This window comes from Lampetra fluviatilis, chromosome 70 (assembly GCF_964198595.1).
Source record: "Lampetra fluviatilis chromosome 70, kcLamFluv1.1, whole genome shotgun sequence".
NCBI classification, from domain to species: domain Eukaryota; kingdom Metazoa; phylum Chordata; class Hyperoartia; order Petromyzontiformes; family Petromyzontidae; genus Lampetra; species Lampetra fluviatilis.
In genome coordinates this window covers 68924-82509 of record NC_136344.1, presented here as the reverse complement: position 1 = coordinate 82509, position 13586 = coordinate 68924, and positions in this window count along the sequence as shown.

Sequence of the window (13586 nt, the reverse complement as noted above, 5' to 3'; positions counted from 1 at the left end):
AGTGAGGAGTCTATGGGTCTCTATGAGTGAGTGAGGTGTCTATGGGTCTCTATGAGTGAGTGAGTAGTCTATGGGTCTCTATGAGTGAGTGAGGTGTCTATGGGTCTCTATGAGTGAGTGAGTAGTCTGTGGGTCTCTATGAGTGAGTGAGGTGTCTATGGGTCTCTATGAGTGAGTGAATAGTCTATGGGTCTCTATGAGTGAGTGAGGAGTCTATGGGTCTCTATGAGTGAGTGAGTAGTCTATGGGTCTCTATGAGTGAGTGAGGTGTCTATGGGTCTCTATGAGTGAGTGAGTAGTCTGTGGGTCTCTATGAGTGAGTGAGGTGTCTATGGGTCTCTATGAGTGAGTGAGGAGTCTGTGGGTCTCTATGAGTGAGTGAGGTGTCTATGGGTCTCTATGAGTGAGTGAGTAGTCTATGGGTCTCTATGAGTGAGTGAGGAGTCTATGGGTCTCTATGAGTGAGTGAGTAGTCTATGGGTCTCTATGAGTGAGTGAGGTGTCTGTGGGTCTCTATGAGTGAGTGAGGTGTCTGTGGGTCTCTATGAGTGAGTGAGTAGTCTGTGGGTCTCTATGAGTGAGTGAGGTGTCTGTGGGTCTCTATGCGTGAGTGAGTAGTCTGTGGGTCTCTATGAGTGAGTGAGGTGTCTATGGGTCTCTATGAGTGAGTGAGGTGTCTATGGGTCTCTATGAGTGAGTGAGGAGTCTATGGGTCTCTATGAGTGAGTGAGGTGTCTATGGGTCTCTATGAGTGAGTGAGGTGTCTATGGGTCTCTATGAGTGAGTGAGGAGTCTATGGGTCTCTATGAGTGAGTGAGGTGTCTATGGGTCTCTATGAGTGAGTGAGGAGTCTATGGGTCTCTATGAGTGAGTGAGGTGTCTATGGGTCTCTATGAGTGAGTGAGGTGTCTATGGGTCTCTATGAGTGAGTGAGGTGTCTATGGGTCTCTATGAGTGAGTGAGGAGTCTATGGGTCTCTATGAGTGAGTGAGGAGTCTGTGGGTCTCTATGCGTGAGTGAGTAGTCTATGGGTCTCTATGAGTGAGTGAGGTGTCTATGGGTCTCTATGAGTGAGTGAGGTGTCTATGGGTCTCTATGAGTGAGTGAGGAGTCTATGGGTCTCTATGAGTGAGGTGTCTGTGGGTCTCTATGAGTGAGTGAGTAGTCTGTGGGTCTCTATGAGTGAGTGAGGTGTCTGTGGGTCTCTATGAGTGAGTGAGTAGTCTGTGGGTCTCTATGAGTGAGTGAGGAGTCTGTGGGTCTCTATGAGTGAGTGAGTAGTCTATGGGTCTCTATGAGTGAGTGAGGTGTCTGTGGGTCTCTATGAGTGAGTGAGGTGTCTGTGGGTCTCTATGAGTGAGTGAGGTGTCTGTGGGTCTCTATGAGTGAGTGAGGTGTCTGTGGGTCTCTATGAGTGAGTGAGGTGTCTGTGGGTCTCTATGAGTGAGTGAGTAGTCTATGGGTCTCTATGAGTGAGTGAGGTGTCTGTGGGTCTCTATGAGTGAGTGAGTAGTCTATGGGTCTCTATGAGTGAGTGAGGTGTCTGTGGGTCTCTATGAGTGAGTGAGGTGTCTGTGGGTCTCTATGAGTGAGTGAGTAGTCTGTGGGTCTCTATGAGTGAGTGAGGAGTCTGTGGGTCTCTATGAGTGAGTGAGTAGTCTATGGGTCTCTATGAGTGAGTGAGGTGTCTGTGGGTCTCTATGAGTGAGTGAGGTGTCTGTGGGTCTCTATGAGTGAGTGAGGTGTCTGTGGGTCTCTATGAGTGAGTGAGGTGTCTGTGGGTCTCTATGAGTGAGTGAGGTGTCTGTGGGTCTCTATGAGTGAGTGAGTAGTCTATGGGTCTCTATGAGTGAGTGAGGTGTCTGTGGGTCTCTATGAGTGAGTGAGGTGTCTGTGGGTCTCTATGAGTGAGTGAGTAGTCTGTGGGTCTCTATGAGTGAGTGAGGAGTCTGTGGGTCTCTATGAGTGAGTGAGGTGTCTGTGGGTCTCTATGAGTGAGTGAGGTGTCTGTGGGTCTCTATGAGTGAGTGAGGTGTCTGTGGGTCTCTATGAGTGAGTGAGGTGTCTGTGGGTCTCTATGAGTGAGTGAGGTGTCTGTGGGTCTCTATGAGTGAGTGAGTAGTCTATGGGTCTCTATGAGTGAGTGAGGTGTCTGTGGGTCTCTATGAGTGAGTGAGTAGTCTATGGGTCTCTATGAGTGAGTGAGGTGTCTGTGGGTCTCTATGAGTGAGTGAGGTGTCTGTGGGTCTCTATGAGTGAGTGAGTAGTCTGTGGGTCTCTATGAGTGAGTGAGGAGTCTGTGGGTCTCTATGAGTGAGTGAGTAGTCTATGGGTCTCTATGAGTGAGTGAGGTGTCTGTGGGTCTCTATGAGTGAGTGAGGTGTCTGTGGGTCTCTATGAGTGAGTGAGGTGTCTGTGGGTCTCTATGAGTGAGTGAGGTGTCTGTGGGTCTCTATGAGTGAGTGAGGTGTCTGTGGGTCTCTATGAGTGAGTGAGTAGTCTATGGGTCTCTATGAGTGAGTGAGGTGTCTGTGGGTCTCTATGAGTGAGTGAGTAGTCTATGGGTCTCTATGAGTGAGTGAGGTGTCTGTGGGTCTCTATGAGTGAGTGAGTAGTCTGTGGGTCTCTATGAGTGAGTGAGGTGTCTATGGGTCTCTATGAGTGAGTGAGGAGTCTGTGGGTCTCTATGAGTGAGTGAGTAGTCTATGGGTCTCTATGAGTGAGTGAGGTGTCTATGGGTCTCTATGAGTGAGTGAGGTGTCTATGGGTCTCTATGAGTGAGTGAGGAGTCTGTGGGTCTCTATGAGTGAGTGAGGTGTCTATGGGTCTCTATGAGTGAGTGAGGAGTCTATGGGTCTCTATGAGTGAGTGAGTAGTCTGTGGGTCTCTATGAGTGAGTGAGGTGTCTATGGGTCTCTATGAGTGAGTGAGTAGTCTATGGGTCTCTATGAGTGAGTGAGTAGTCTATGGGTCTCTATGAGTGAGTGAGTAGTCTGTGGGTCTCTATGAGTGAGTGAGGTGTCTATGGGTCTCTATGAGTGAGTGAGTAGTCTATGGGTCTCTATGAGTGAGTGAGGTGTCTATGGGTCTCTATGAGTGAGTGAGTAGTCTGTGGGTCTCTATGAGTGAGTGAGTAGTCTATGGGTCTCTATGAGTGAGTGAGGTGTCTATGGGTCTCTATGAGTGAGTGAGGTGTCTATGGGTCTCTATGAGTGAGTGAGTAGTCTGTGGGTCTCTATGAGTGAGTGAGTAGTCTGTGGGTCTCTATGAGTGAGTGAGGAGTCTGTGGGTCTCTATGAGTGAGTGAGGTGTCTATGGGTCTCTATGAGTGAGTGAGTAGTCTGTGGGTCTCTATGAGTGAGTGAGGTGTCTATGGGTCTCTATGAGTGAGTGAGTAGTCTGTGGGTCTCTATGAGTGAGTGAGGTGTCTATGGGTCTCTATGAGTGAGTGAGGTGTCTATGGGTCTCTATGAGTGAGTGAGGAGTCTGTGGGTCTCTATGAGTGAGTGAGGTGTCTATGGGTCTCTATGAGTGAGTGAGTAGTCTGTGGGTCTCTATGAGTGAGTGAGGTGTCTATGGGTCTCTATGAGTGAGTGAGTAGTCTGTGGGTCTCTATGAGTGAGTGAGGTGTCTATGGGTCTCTATGAGTGAGTGAGGAGTCTATGGGTCTCTATGAGTGAGTGAGGTGTCTGTGGGTCTCTATGAGTGAGTGAGGTGTCTATGGGTCTCTATGAGTGAGTGAGGAGTCTATGGGTCTCTATGAGTGAGTGAGGTGTCTGTGGGTCTCTATGAGTGAGTGAGTAGTCTGTGGGTCTCTATGAGTGAGTGAGGTGTCTATGGGTCTCTATGAGTGAGTGAGGAGTCTGTGGGTCTCTATGAGTGAGTGAGGTGTCTATGGGTCTCTATGAGTGAGTGAGTAGTCTGTGGGTCTCTATGAGTGAGTGAGGTGTCTATGGGTCTCTATGAGTGAGTGAGGAGTCTATGGGTCTCTATGAGTGAGTGAGGTGTCTGTGGGTCTCTATGAGTGAGTGAGGTGTCTATGGGTCTCTATGAGTGAGTGAGGAGTCTATGGGTCTCTATGAGTGAGTGAGGTGTCTGTGGGTCTCTATGAGTGAGTGAGTAGTCTATGGGTCTCTATGAGTGAGTGAGTAGTCTATGGGTCTCTATGAGTGAGTGAGGTGTCTATGGGTCTCTATGAGTGAGTGAGGAGTCTATGGGTCTCTATGAGTGAGTGAGTAGTCTATGGGTCTCTATGAGTGAGTGAGGTGTCTGTGGGTCTCTATGAGTGAGTGAGGTGTCTATGGGTCTCTATGAGTGAGTGAGTAGTCTGTGGGTCTCTATAAGTGAGTGAGGAGTCTATGGGTCTCTATGAGTGAGTGAGGTGTCTATGGGTCTCTATGAGTGAGTGAGTAGTCTATGGGTCTCTATGAGTGAGTGAGGTGTCTATGGGTCTCTATGAGTGAGTGAGTAGTCTATGGGTCTCTATGAGTGAGTGAGGAGTCTATGGGTCTCTATGAGTGAGTGAGGTGTCTATGGGTCTCTATGAGTGAGTGAGTAGTCTATGGGTCTCTATGAGTGAGTGAGGTGTCTGTGGGTCTCTATGAGTGAGTGAGGAGTCTATGGGTCTCTATGAGTGAGTGAGTAGTCTGTGGGTCTCTATGAGTGAGTGAGTAGTCTATGGGTCTCTATGAGTGAGTGAGGTGTCTGTGGGTCTCTATGAGTGAGTGAGGTGTCTATGGGTCTCTATGAGTGAGTGAGGTGTCTGTGGGTCTCTATGAGTGAGTGAGTAGTCTGTGGGTCTCTATGAGTGAGTGAGTAGTCTGTGGGTCTCTATGAGTGAGTGAGTAGTCTATGGGTCTCTATGAGTGAGTGAGGTGTCTATGGGTCTCTATGAGTGAGTGAGGTGTCTGTGGGTCTCTATGAGTGAGTGAGGAGTCTATGGGTCTCTATGAGTGAGTGAGGTGTCTATGGGTCTCTATGAGTGAGTGAGGTATCTGTGGGTCTCTATGAGTGAGTGAGGAGTCTATGGGTCTCTATGAGTGAGTGAGGTGTCTATGGGTCTCTATGAGTGAGTGAGTTGTCTGTGGGTCTCTATGAGTGAGTGAGGAGTCTATGGGTCTCTATGAGTGAGTGAGGTGTCTGTGGGTCTCTATGAGTGAGTGAGGTGTCTATGGGTCTCTATGAGTGAGTGAGTAGTCTATGGGTCTCTATGAGTGAGTGAGTAGTCTGTGGGTCTCTATGAGTGAGTGAGTAGTCTGTGGGTCTCTATGAGTGAGTGAGGTGTCTATGGGTCTCTATGAGTGAGTGAGGTGTCTGTGGGTCTCTATGAGTGAGTGAGTAGTCTGTGGGTCTCTATGAGTGAGTGAGTAGTCTGTGGGTCTCTATGAGTGAGTGAGTAGTCTGTGGGTCTCTATGAGTGAGTGAGGTGTCTATGGGTCTCTATGAGTGAGTGAGGTGTCTATGGGTCTCTATGAGTGAGTGAGGTGTCTATGGGTCTCTATGAGTGAGTGAGGAGTCTATGGGTCTCTATGAGTGAGTGAGGTGTCTGTGGGTCTCTATGAGTGAGTGAGGTGTCTATGGGTCTCTATGAGTGAGTGAGTAGTCTATGGGTCTCTATGAGTGAGTGAGTAGTCTGTGGGTCTCTATGAGTGAGTGAGTAGTCTGTGGGTCTCTATGAGTGAGTGAGGTGTCTATGGGTCTCTATGAGTGAGTGAGGTGTCTGTGGGTCTCTATGAGTGAGTGAGGAGTCTATGGGTCTCTATGAGTGAGTGAGGTGTCTGTGGGTCTCTATGAGTGAGTGAGTAGTCTGTGGGTCTCTATGAGTGAGTGAGGTGTCTATGGGTCTCTATGAGTGAGTGAGGAGTCTGTGGGTCTCTATGAGTGAGTGAGGTGTCTATGGGTCTCTATGAGTGAGTGAGTAGTCTGTGGGTCTCTATGAGTGAGTGAGGTGTCTATGGGTCTCTATGAGTGAGTGAGGAGTCTATGGGTCTCTATGAGTGAGTGAGGTGTCTGTGGGTCTCTATGAGTGAGTGAGGTGTCTATGGGTCTCTATGAGTGAGTGAGGAGTCTATGGGTCTCTATGAGTGAGTGAGGTGTCTGTGGGTCTCTATGAGTGAGTGAGTAGTCTATGGGTCTCTATGAGTGAGTGAGTAGTCTATGGGTCTCTATGAGTGAGTGAGGTGTCTATGGGTCTCTATGAGTGAGTGAGGAGTCTATGGGTCTCTATGAGTGAGTGAGTAGTCTATGGGTCTCTATGAGTGAGTGAGGTGTCTGTGGGTCTCTATGAGTGAGTGAGGTGTCTATGGGTCTCTATGAGTGAGTGAGTAGTCTGTGGGTCTCTATAAGTGAGTGAGGAGTCTATGGGTCTCTATGAGTGAGTGAGGTGTCTATGGGTCTCTATGAGTGAGTGAGTAGTCTATGGGTCTCTATGAGTGAGTGAGGTGTCTATGGGTCTCTATGAGTGAGTGAGTAGTCTATGGGTCTCTATGAGTGAGTGAGGAGTCTATGGGTCTCTATGAGTGAGTGAGGTGTCTATGGGTCTCTATGAGTGAGTGAGTAGTCTATGGGTCTCTATGAGTGAGTGAGGTGTCTGTGGGTCTCTATGAGTGAGTGAGGAGTCTATGGGTCTCTATGAGTGAGTGAGTAGTCTGTGGGTCTCTATGAGTGAGTGAGTAGTCTATGGGTCTCTATGAGTGAGTGAGGTGTCTGTGGGTCTCTATGAGTGAGTGAGGTGTCTATGGGTCTCTATGAGTGAGTGAGGTGTCTGTGGGTCTCTATGAGTGAGTGAGTAGTCTGTGGGTCTCTATGAGTGAGTGAGTAGTCTGTGGGTCTCTATGAGTGAGTGAGTAGTCTATGGGTCTCTATGAGTGAGTGAGGTGTCTATGGGTCTCTATGAGTGAGTGAGGTGTCTGTGGGTCTCTATGAGTGAGTGAGGAGTCTATGGGTCTCTATGAGTGAGTGAGGTGTCTATGGGTCTCTATGAGTGAGTGAGGTATCTGTGGGTCTCTATGAGTGAGTGAGGAGTCTATGGGTCTCTATGAGTGAGTGAGGTGTCTATGGGTCTCTATGAGTGAGTGAGTTGTCTGTGGGTCTCTATGAGTGAGTGAGGAGTCTATGGGTCTCTATGAGTGAGTGAGGTGTCTGTGGGTCTCTATGAGTGAGTGAGGTGTCTATGGGTCTCTATGAGTGAGTGAGTAGTCTATGGGTCTCTATGAGTGAGTGAGTAGTCTGTGGGTCTCTATGAGTGAGTGAGTAGTCTGTGGGTCTCTATGAGTGAGTGAGTAGTCTGTGGGTCTCTATGAGTGAGTGAGGTGTCTATGGGTCTCTATGAGTGAGTGAGGTGTCTGTGGGTCTCTATGAGTGAGTGAGTAGTCTGTGGGTCTCTATGAGTGAGTGAGTAGTCTGTGGGTCTCTATGAGTGAGTGAGTAGTCTGTGGGTCTCTATGAGTGAGTGAGGTGTCTATGGGTCTCTATGAGTGAGTGAGGTGTCTATGGGTCTCTATGAGTGAGTGAGGTGTCTATGGGTCTCTATGAGTGAGTGAGGAGTCTATGGGTCTCTATGAGTGAGTGAGGTGTCTGTGGGTCTCTATGAGTGAGTGAGGTGTCTATGGGTCTCTATGAGTGAGTGAGTAGTCTATGGGTCTCTATGAGTGAGTGAGTAGTCTGTGGGTCTCTATGAGTGAGTGAGTAGTCTGTGGGTCTCTATGAGTGAGTGAGGTGTCTATGGGTCTCTATGAGTGAGTGAGGTGTCTGTGGGTCTCTATGAGTGAGTGAGTAGTCTGTGGGTCTCTATGAGTGAGTGAGTAGTCTGTGGGTCTCTATGAGTGAGTGAGTAGTCTGTGGGTCTCTATGAGTGAGTGAGGTGTCTATGGGTCTCTATGAGTGAGTGAGGTGTCTATGGGTCTCTATGAGTGAGTGAGTAGTCTATGGGTCTCTATGAGGGAGTGAGGTGTCTATGGGTCTCTATGAGTGAGTGAGTAGTCTATGGGTCTCTATGAGTGAGTGAGTAGTCTGTGGGTCTCTATGAGTGAGGAGTCTGTGGGTCTCTATGAGTGAGTGAGGTGTCTGTGGGTCTCTATGAGTGAGTGAGGTGTCTATGGGTCTCTATGAGTGAGTGAGTAGTCTATGGGTCTCTATGAGTGAGTGAGTAGTCTATGGGTCTCTATGAGTGAGTGAGGAGTCTATGGGTCTCTATGAGTGAGTGAGTAGTCTATGGGTCTCTATGAGTGAGTGAGGTGTCTATGGGTCTCTATGAGTGAGTGAGGTGTCTATGGGTCTCTATGAGTGAGTGAGTAGTCTATGGGTCTCTATGAGTGAGTGAGGAGTCTATGGGTCTCTATGAGTGAGTGAGTAGTCTATGGGTCTCTATGAGTGAGTGAGGTGTCTATGGGTCTCTATGAGTGAGTGAGGAGTCTATGGGTCTCTATGAGTGAGTGAGGTGTCTATGGGTCTCTATGAGTGAGTGAGTAGTCTATGGGTCTCTATGAGTGAGTGAGGTGTCTGTGGGTCTCTATGAGTGAGTGAGGAGTCTATGGGTCTCTATGAGTGAGTGAGGTGTCTATGGGTCTCTATGAGTGAGTGAGTAGTCTATGGGTCTCTATGAGTGAGTGAGGTGTCTGTGGGTCTCTATGAGTGAGTGAGTAGTCTATGGGTCTCTATGAGTGAGTGAGTAGTCTATGGGTCTCTATGAGTGAGTGAGTAGTCTGTGGGTCTCTATGAGTAAGTGAGTAGTCTATGGGTCTCTATGAGTGAGTGAGGAGTCTGTGGGTCTCTATGAGTGAGTGAGGTGTCTATGGGTCTCTATGAGTGAGTGAGTAGTCTGTGGGTCTCTATGAGTGAGTGAGGAGTCTGTGGGTCTCTATGAGTGAGTGAGGTGTCTATGGGTCTCTATGAGTGAGTGAGTAGTCTGTGGGTCTCTATGAGTGAGTGAGTAGTCTATGGGTCTCTATGAATGAGTGAGGTGTCTATGGGTCTCTATGAGTGAGTGAGTAGTCTGTGGGTCTCTATGAGTGAGTGAGTAGTCTATGGGTCTCTATGAGTGAGTGAGGTGTCTATGGGTCTCTATGAGTGAGTGAGTAGTCTATGGGTCTCTATGAGTGAGTGAGGTGTCTGTGGGTCTCTATGAGTGAGTGAGTAGTCTATGGGTCTCTATGAGTGAGTGAGGTGTCTGTGGGTCTCTATGAGTGAGTGAGGTGTCTATGGTTCTCTATGAGTGAGTGAGTAGTCTGTGGGTCTCTATGAGTGAGTGAGGTGTCTATGGGTCTCTATGAGTGAGTGAGTAGTCTGTGGGTCTCTATGAGTGAGTGAGGTGTCTATGGGTCTCTATGAGTGAGTGAGGAGTCTGTGGGTCTCTATGAGTGAGTGAGGTGTCTATGGGTCTCTATGAGTGAGTGAGGAGTCTGTGGGTCTCTATGAGTGAGTGAGGTGTCTATGGGTCTCTATGAGTGAGTGAGTAGTCTATGGGTCTCTATGAGTGAGTGAGGTGTCTATGGGTCTCTATGAGTGAGTGAGTAGTCTGTGGGTCTCTATGAGTGAGTGAGGTGTCTATGGGTCTCTATGAGTGAGGAGTCTGTGGGTCTCTATGAGTGAGTGAGGTGTCTGTGGGTCTCTATGAGTGAGTGAGGTGTCTGTGGGTCTCTATGAGTGAGTGAGGTGTCTATGGGTCTCTATGAGTGAGTGAGTAGTCTATGGGTCTCTATGAGTGAGTGAGGTGTCTATGGGTCTCTATGAGTGAGTGAGGAGTCTGTGGGTATCTATGAGTGAGTGAGTAGTCTGTGGGTCTCTATGAGTGAGTGAGGAGTCTATGGGTCTCTATGAGTGAGTGAGGTGTCTATGGGTCTCTATGAGTGAGTGAGGTGTCTGTGGGTCTCTATGAGTGAGTGAGGAGTCTATGGGTCTCTATGAGTGAGTGAGGTGTCTATGGGTCTCTATGAGTGAGTGAGGTGTCTATGGGTCTCTATGAGTGAGTGAGGAGTCTATGGGTCTCTATGAGTGAGTGAGGTGTCTGTGGGTCTCTATGAGTGAGTGAGGTGTCTGTGGGTCTCTATGAGTGAGTGAGTAGTCTATGGGTCTCTATGAGTGAGTGAGTAGTCTGTGGGTCTCTATGAGTGAGTGAGGTGTCTATGGGTCTCTATGAGTGAGTGAGTAGTCTGTGGGTCTCTATGAGTGAGTGAGGTGTCTATGGGTCTCTATGAGTGAGTGAGGTGTCTGTGGGTCTCTATGAGTGAGTGAGTAGTCTATGGGTCTCTATGAGTGAGTGAGGTGTCTATGGGTCTCTATGAGTGAGTGAGGAGTCTGTGGGTCTCTATGAGTGAGTGAGGTGTCTATGGGTCTCTATGAGTGAGTGAGGTGTCTATGGGTCTCTATGAGTGAGTGAGGTGTCTATGGGTCTCTATGAGTGAGTGAGGAGTCTATGGGTCTCTATGAGTGAGTGAGTAGTCTGTGGGTCTCTATGAGTGAGTGAGGTGTCTATGGGTCTCTATGAGTGAGTGAGGTGTCTATGGGTCTCTATGAGTGAGTGAGGTGTCTGTGGGTCTCTATGAGTGAGTGAGTAGTCTATGGGTCTCTATGAGTGAGTGAGGTGTCTATGGGTCTCTATGAGTGAGTGAGTAGTCTATGGGTCTCTATGAGTGAGTGAGGAGTCTATGGGTCTCTATGAGTGAGTGAGGTGTCTATGGGTCTCTATGAGTGAGTGAGGTGTCTATGGGTCTCTATGAGTGAGTGAGGTGTCTGTGGGTCTCTATGAGTGAGTGAGGTGTCTGTGGGTCTCTATGAGTGAGTGAGTAGTCTATGGGTCTCTATGAGTGAGTGAGTAGTCTGTGGGTCTCTATGAGTGAGTGAGGTGTCTATGGGTCTCTATGAGTGAGTGAGGTGTCTATGGGTCTCTATGAGTGAGTGAGGTGTCTATGGGTCTCTATGAGTGAGTGAGGTGTCTGTGGGTCTCTATGAGTGAGTGAGTAGTCTGTGGGTCTCTATGAGTGAGTGAGGTGTCTATGGGTCTCTATGAGTGAGTGAGTAGTCTGTGGGTCTCTATGAGTGAGTGAGGTGTCTGTGGGTCTCTATGAGTGAGTGAGGTGTCTGTGGGTCTCTATGAGTGAGTGAGTAGTCTGTGGGTCTCTATGAGTGAGTGAGGTGTCTATGGGTCTTTATGAGTGAGTGAGTAGTCTGTGGGTCTCTATGAGTGAGTGAGGTGTCTATGGGTCTCTATGAGTAAGTGAGGTGTCTGTGGGTCTCTATGAGTGAGTGAGTAGTCTGTGGGTCTCTATGAGTGAGTGAGGTGTCTATGGGTCTCTATGAGTGAGTGAGGTGTCTATGGGTCTCTATGAGTGAGTGAGTAGTCTGTGGGTCTCTATGAGTGAGTGAGGTGTCTATGGGTCTCTATGAGTGAGTGAGTAGTCTGTGGGTCTCTATGAGTGAGTGAGTAGTCTGTGGGTCTCTATGAGTGAGTGAGGTGTCTATGGGTCTCTATGAGTGAGTGAGTAGTCTGTGGGTCTCTATGAGTGAGTGAGTAGTCTATGGGTCTCTATGAGTGAGTGAGGTGTCTATGGGTCTCTATGAGTGAGTGAGGTGTCTATGGGTCTCTATGAGTGAGTGAGGTGTCTGTGGGTCTCTATGAGTGAGTGAGGTGTCTGTGGGTCTCTATGAGTGAGTGAGTAGTCTATGGGTCTCTATGAGTGAGTGAGTAGTCTGTGGGTCTCTATGAGTGAGTGAGGTGTCTATGGGTCTCTATGAGTGAGTGAGGTGTCTATGGGTCTCTATGAGTGAGTGAGGTGTCTATGGGTCTCTATGAGTGAGTGAGGTGTCTGTGGGTCTCTATGAGTGAGTGAGTAGTCTGTGGGTCTCTATGAGTGAGTGAGGTGTCTATGGGTCTCTATGAGTGAGTGAGTAGTCTGTGGGTCTCTATGAGTGAGTGAGGTGTCTGTGGGTCTCTATGAGTGAGTGAGGTGTCTGTGGGTCTCTATGAGTGAGTGAGTAGTCTGTGGGTCTCTATGAGTGAGTGAGGTGTCTATGGGTCTTTATGAGTGAGTGAGTAGTCTGTGGGTCTCTATGAGTGAGTGAGGTGTCTATGGGTCTCTATGAGTGAGTGAGGTGTCTGTGGGTCTCTATGAGTGAGTGAGTAGTCTGTGGGTCTCTATGAGTGAGTGAGGTGTCTATGGGTCTCTATGAGTGAGTGAGGTGTCTATGGGTCTCTATGAGTGAGTGAGTAGTCTGTGGGTCTCTATGAGTGAGTGAGGTGTCTATGGGTCTCTATGAGTGAGTGAGTAGTCTGTGGGTCTCTATGAGTGAGTGAGTAGTCTGTGGGTCTCTATGAGTGAGTGAGGTGTCTATGGGTCTCTATGAGTGAGTGAGTAGTCTGTGGGTCTCTATGAGTGAGTGAGTAGTCTATGGGTCTCTATGAGTGAGTGAGGAGTCTATGGGTCTCTATGAGTGAGTGAGTAGTCTATGGGTCTCTATGAGTGAGTGAGGTGTCTATGGGTCTCTATGAGTGAGTGAGTAGTCTGTGGGTCTCTATGAGTGAGTGAGGTGTCTATGGGTCTCTATGAGTGAGTGAGTAGTCTGTGGGTCTCTATGAGTGAGTGAGTAGTCTGTGGGTCTCTATGAGTGAGTGAGGTGTCTATGGGTCTCTATGAGTGAGTGAGTAGTCTGTGGGTCTCTATGAGTGAGTGAGGTGTCTGTGGGTCTCTATGAGTGAGTGAGTAGTCTATGGGTCTCTATGCGTGAGTGAGTAGTCTGTGGGTCTCTATGAGTGAGTGAGTAGTCTATGGGTCTCTATGAGTGAGTGAGTAGTCTGTGGGTCTCTATGAGTGAGTGAGGAGTCTATGGGTCTCTATGAGTGAGTGAGTAGTCTGTGGGTCTCTATGAGTGAGTGAGGTGTCTGTGGGTCTCTATGAGTGAGTGAGTAGTCTGTGGGTCTCTCTGAGTGAGTGAGTAGTCTGTGGGTCTCTATGAGTGAGTGAGGTGTCTATGGGTCTCTATGAGTGAGTGAGTAGTCTGTGGGTCTCTATGAGTGAGTGAGTAGTCTATGGGTCTCTATGAGTGAGTGAGGTGTCTATGGGTCTCTATGAGTGAGTGAGGTGTCTATGGGTCTCTATGAGTGAGTGAGGTGTCTATGGGTCTCTATGAGTGAGTGAGTAGTCTGTGGGTCTCTATGAGTGAGTGAGGTGTCTATGGGTCTCTGTGCGTGAGGAGTCTATGGGTCTCTATGAGTGAGTGAGTAGTCTGTGGGTCTCTATGAGTGAGTGAGGTGTCTATGGTTCTCTATGAGTGAGTGAGGTGTCTATGGGTCTCTATGAGTGAGTGAGGTGTCTATGGGTCTCTATGAGTGAGTGAGTAGTCTGTGGGTCTCTATGAGTGAGTGAGGTGTCTATGGGTCTCTGTGCGTGAGGAGTCTATGGGTCTCTATGAGTGAGTGAGTAGTCTGTGGGTCTCTATGAGTGAGTGAGGTGTCTATGGGTCTCTATGCGTGAGGAGTCTATGGGTCTCTATGAGTGAGTGAGTAGTCTGTGGGTCTCTATGAGTGAGTGAGGTGTCTATGGGTCTCTATGAGTGAGTGAGGTGTCTATGGGTCTCTATGAGTGAGTGAGGTG